Genomic DNA, 6,000 nt, shown 5'->3' with positions numbered 1-6,000 from the left:
AGGTTATACTGAGTCTATTTTTTCATTGAGTCCGTTTGGGCTCAGTGATTCAAATTTAAAGATCCAAAACGATTCTCTTTTGTTCAATGTTTGTATTCTGTTGTGTGTATTTACATCTATTTGTTCTATGAGCGAAATTTTGATATTTTTTAAATTTGATTGATGATGCTGTAGCAGATGTCTTGATAAACTGTGTTTAAGAAAACCCTTTTTAGCATTAAAACGATGTCCATTCAGCCTGCTGCGGAGTGTCTGAGTTGTTGAGTTGCTAGAATACTGTTGGTGAGTTAGCATGATGTAGGGTCCATGGCCACGGGCCGCTGGGATTACTCACCCCCTGGCGGCCACAGCCATGGATCTGTGAGCGCTGGTCCGGTCCGCTGTGTCCTGGAAGGGTGTGCGCGCACATGGGAATCATCATCAATTAGCCCATGATCACCCTGGACTATAAGAAGAGTCCTGCCACTTTGCTCATTGCCTGAGCGTTGGTAGAATTCCCATGTCAGTCTTGCAAATGGTCCCTTAGTGTTATCCTGTTCCCGTTGTTACCCGTGCCCTGCTACCTGTATCCTTTATCCCGTGCTGTGTCCTTGTTCCTGAGCCTGTTAGTGTTTGAAGCTGTGTCCTGCTGCACCCGTTGTCATCAGCCACGTCTAGCGCAACCTACTGCACCTGCTCTCAACCGCCACATCTGGCGCAACCTGTTGCACCTACTACCATCCGTGCCAGAGCCCCTTCCACCATCTGGACTATTTCAGGTACCCTGGTGCTACGAACTTGTATAGACTTTTGCATAGACTGTGATTTGGTCAGCTGCCTCTCCGCTATGGCAGAGCAGCCTAGTGGGTCCACATACCCCTAGGTCGTGACACATGATATGTGCAAAAATAAATAAAAAATTGCTGTAGTGCTTCTTCAACAATGGGAGTAAAAAAAATATTTTGATGTTGACATGCCAGTTCTACATAATGCCTAAACCTCCAAATTGTCTCAACTGGGAATGCATTAATCAGGTGACCAAAGAAGACATTATGAAGTTTGCCTTGAAGTTTTAACTCATTCTCCGTAACCATTACTTCTGCGTACCAATGCTATGGAGGACAGGACTGCCAGCTGTTGGACAACAAAAACAAACAACAATGGGGCAGATTTAGTAATGTTATTGCACCTAGACCTTGTTGTAAAATGCGCCAAAATGTGGGGCATTTTATGGCGCATAACGTTGGATCAATATTTAGACTATTTTCCAAGCAAATGCACCACAAAAGTTCTAGAAAAGGGCTGTAACTTAGAAAAAAGGGAAGTGGTTTAAAATGAATTGAGGTGCGCCAAATGTAAACTAAGCTCACCAAGAGGTGGTATAAGGAAAAGTGTCTAGCAAGACGCACCAAATTTATCATGCAGTGAAATTTGGCGCATCTTTTGACTGCCTGGTCTAAGTTTATGCAGTCTTAATCTTATACAGCATTAGTAAATCTGCTCCAATGAATAGAAACACAGCATACACAGTCACTCAAACTGGACTCTCACACATTCACCACCTGTGCGATACTGACTATTTGTGCTTGAGTAACTGATTGTGTTTTGCTGTGTGTATCTGCTTGTATTTTGTATGTATGCTTCTGCATTGCTGTGTATTTGTGTTTGTGTGATGATGCATACCGCCAAAAATTGGCAGAATTATAAGGCCCATTTCACACCATGTTTTTCCATCCTGTTAAAGGGTACTGTTTTTTCCCCCAAGATTAGAAGCCAAGGTACCTTTAAAACGGATGCAACAGGATACCTAGCTTGTTGCATCCTGTTGTCATTTACTCTTGTTGTTCCTCAACAGGACAGAAAAAAGGAACCTACATCATTTTTGTGACCAGTTTCATCCTGTTTTAACTGTAAATTTGTCAAACAAAAAAAAAGTACTTTTAAACCAGAGACAAACCTGTGAACCTGTCCTGTCTTTTTAAACCGGTGGGATCATGAGCAGTTGTGGAGAGGTCATCTTCATGGTATTTATGGTGATATCGCTGCAGTCTATAATTCTTGAAACAACACACTGCTTGAACTGTACATAACGCTTACGTAAATATCTCTCGAAGGCTATTCCTTGCATGGGCACCAATTTAAGATTTAATACACAGGTAAAGAATTGTCATTCAGTCAATAGCCCACTATACTGAACAATTGCCCCAAATCTATCCCACACTTTCTATAATTACATCATCACAAGGAAAAGGGAATGCACATTCACTCAAGAAGATGTAGATTGGGGACTTCATATGAAATATTAGAATCTAAATTCCCAATAAATGTAGCAACTCTATTTGTTCTTACAGGAATAGCATACAAAGTCCCAATTGGTTTTCTATGACACTTTCAAGATTCTGGTCTACATAGGAATAGTGTTTAGCCTTATCCATAGTTTATTTCAAATAAATCTATAAAGATCTTTGGATAGCTTTATAGCTTCATAAGGTTTATTTATCTGTAATAATGTGATTCTTGCAGTACCCAGGGAAAGGACCAATCTAGATTGCACAGTTCGCATATAGGATTACCCTTTTTACAACTGCAGATTGGGTCGAGGTATTCAGCTGGCCCCAAGATTATGGTACCCTAAATAAGTCCAGTGTTTGATTCCATGGATAACTTCCAGCATACAGTAGATGAAATCAAAATAAAAGGGAGGTCCATTTGTGAAGGTCAATGACAACTATGAAAGTTTTTTCAGGTACGTACCAGTTAAGGGTGGTCAACGAACTGGAGGTGCTGGTGTTAAGCAAACATAATCAGAATAGATGAGGCCAATAACTGAGGTCAAGCAGATCCGGAATGCAGTACCGTGGGGTAATCAGATGTGTAGTCAGGCAAGGCAAGGCAGGAGCAATGCAGGTCAGGTCTACGTACTGTATGTCACAGAAGACAGAAATAACTCACAAGTCAAAACAGGGAATAATCTACTACAACTAACAAAGCGTCCAGTGGAAAGTCCCTTTAACTTTCTGGCGCCGCAGCCATTTTTCGGTTTTTCATTTAATTTTTGTTTTTTTCCTCTCAGCATTCAAAAGCCATAAAAAAAAATCCCATCAATATAGCAATGTAAGGCTTGTTTTTTTCAGGACGAGTTGTAGTTTTTCATGGCATTAAATTAAAGTACTATAAAATGTACTGGAAATCTAAAAAAAAAAAATACTTTGTGGCGTAGAATAGGAAAAAAACAGCGATTCCTACATAGTTTTTCAGGCCTCATTTCTGTGGCGTTCACCGTGTGATAAAAACTATATTAACTTTGTTCTGGTGGTCAAAACGATTACGGGGATACTAAATGTATATATTTGTTTAATGTTTTACTTCTTTTACAAAGAAAAAACAAAATATTAAAAATATATATTTTTAGAGGAACATGCGACTTTTTAATCACTTTTTATTTGATTTTTTGTGTGAGACAAGGTGACCAAAAGAGAGCAATTCTGACATTATTATTTTTTACTATGTTAACCGTGCTTTTTAAATAATGTTATATTGTAATAGTATGGACTTTTATGGACGTGGTGATACCAATTATGTTTATTTTCTTTTTTTTCATTACTTTAGGGAAAAACGGGAAAAGGGTGGTTTTATAACATTAACCCCTTCACGACAGCCATACGGCTATATACGCTCCAACTGCTGTTGTCACGTATATAAATGTTGGCTGCCTGGAACAGGGTTTAATGAGTACAGTGCTCCTTCAGTTTAAACACAACCGGATACCGGAATACACCCCCCATGTAGATGGCGACACACACAACCACTCTGTAGAGAGCGCCACATAAGCGATCCAGGCTGACGGAGAGAGAATTGTTGCAGAGCTGCAACAGTGTGTATATATATATGTAAAATATAGATAAATATATATTAAAAATTCTCATTTTTTGGTGATTTTTCTGCTCATAATAGAAATGTAAAACATGGAATTAATTAAACGAATCTAGAAAATTAAAGCCTCATAAGTCTTGTAAAAAAAAACAACTAAAAATAGTTGTGATATTCAAAGCGGTTGCAAATATATTATTGCTTAAAGAAGTGCATATCAGAAATGGAAAATTTGACCTGGACAACGGGGTTTCATTGACCCTTGGTCATAAAAGGGTTATTATATAATGTATATTTTTTGGATATAAAAACAAACTTTATTTAACTGATAAATAAAGTCCCTAACAAGTGATAGTTAGATCGCTTGCACAATATACTGCAATATTTATGTATTTCAGTATATTGTGTTTTTTACTGGATCCTGTTAAGCAAAGAACCAAGATGGCAGACCTGGGGGCATTTAGTAGGCCCCCAGGCTACCATGACAGTCGTCGGCACCCTGTGATTTCATCGTTAAGGTAGGGGATATCTAAGTGGTTAAACGGGCCGATATCGGCCGTTGCAGTGAGGTGTTGACTGTAACATACAGCAGACACATGCTGAGTATGGAGCCTGCTACATAGATTCCCTTCCAAATGTCAGGAAGTGGTTAAATAGTGTGTCTATGATTATGGTTAGCTTTACTGAGTATTGCATGTACAGGAAGGAGAGGACGCATTGCTGGAGCTTGCACAGGTACGTCAAAGTGAGAACCACTTCTTTATGGCAGAAATACAATTATCACTGAATAAGGCTATATCCATACTAGGCATTCTATTGATTTACATTAAATTCCGTCAAGTTAATACAATATACACAAATGTGCACACATATGCATATCAATATACACATACCACTGAAAAACGTAGCAAACAGTTTATTTTCGTACATATATTAAATATACTGTAATGTTATAATTTCTTCCTATTTTCAATTTTTTTTTTTTATATTATGCTTTTTATTAGACTCTAATTGTCTTTAGACCAGGCTCTAAAACATTTTCCATACTCAAATATAGAGTTATACAGTATGCCTCATATTCTACTTTTGTAGTGAATCATTATTGTGCAACACAAGACTCTGTTCTAGTTTCACACATTTAATCGAAGCAATCTTCTGATAGAAATCAATACCAAAACCTATTGTTCCATCAAGCTCTGCTACAGTTCTGGCTCTTGGCCCGAGCTCTTCTCTATTCTCTGGCTCCCATATGTCTAACATTATGAGTCACTTGTCTGAAATGCTTTCTGGTTCCTTATATATAAGATACATTGCTTACAAACAGAACAATTCAGATGTGTTATAATGCTATTATATGATATAGTAAATGTATTTAAATGATTGCCTTTCCTATTAATACACAGTATAACTGAATATATTTTAACATATTAGATTAGGTTTTTATTGCTAGTTTTTATGACTATACATGTAAAAATATCCTGCAGTTTTTACATTGGCCACTATAGCACACACACAATAGGCTGACTTTTCCTGTTTTCTGCAACTTACTTTTCAGCTTTGCTGTATGGACTGGGATATGGTCAGTAGAGTCATCTCTCAATCATTTGATTTAATTGACAGCTCTATTGTACTGCTAGAGGCCTAAATAAGGAAGAATAATAACACTATACACACTTTTTATACATTTCCCCTATCACTCTCTTGGGGAGGTGGCACCACACTATCTCTTCCCCAAAAGTTTATATGTATATGGACACTATTGTGATTATTAACTCCCATTCATTTCAGTTGCCATTAAGCAGACACACCATGTTGGTATATATTTCACAGGGGGTACATGTCATGTCTCCAATGGGTACTCACTCTGTCCTCATTCTGTGCTTAAGTAGGGGATACTTGATAAACACTACAGACAATGCAGGAAGGACATGTATGTCTCCAATATTTCCACCTCCAGGAAGTTTTTAAGTTAAAAAAACATAACTACAACATTTAAAAAACAAAACACTATCTCTTCTACTTACATCTAATTAATTACATTAATCCTTTCCCGCCCCATGACAAAACTGGGGTGGGGGTGCGAAGTTTGGAGCGGGTTTACGCACTGAGCCTGCTCCATATGTTGCAGGTGTCAGCTGTGTATCACTGCGG

This window comes from Rhinoderma darwinii, chromosome 1 (genome assembly GCF_050947455.1).
Source record: "Rhinoderma darwinii isolate aRhiDar2 chromosome 1, aRhiDar2.hap1, whole genome shotgun sequence".
Classification (NCBI taxonomy): Eukaryota; Metazoa; Chordata; class Amphibia; order Anura; family Rhinodermatidae; genus Rhinoderma; species Rhinoderma darwinii.
This window is presented reverse-complemented; position numbering follows the sequence as displayed.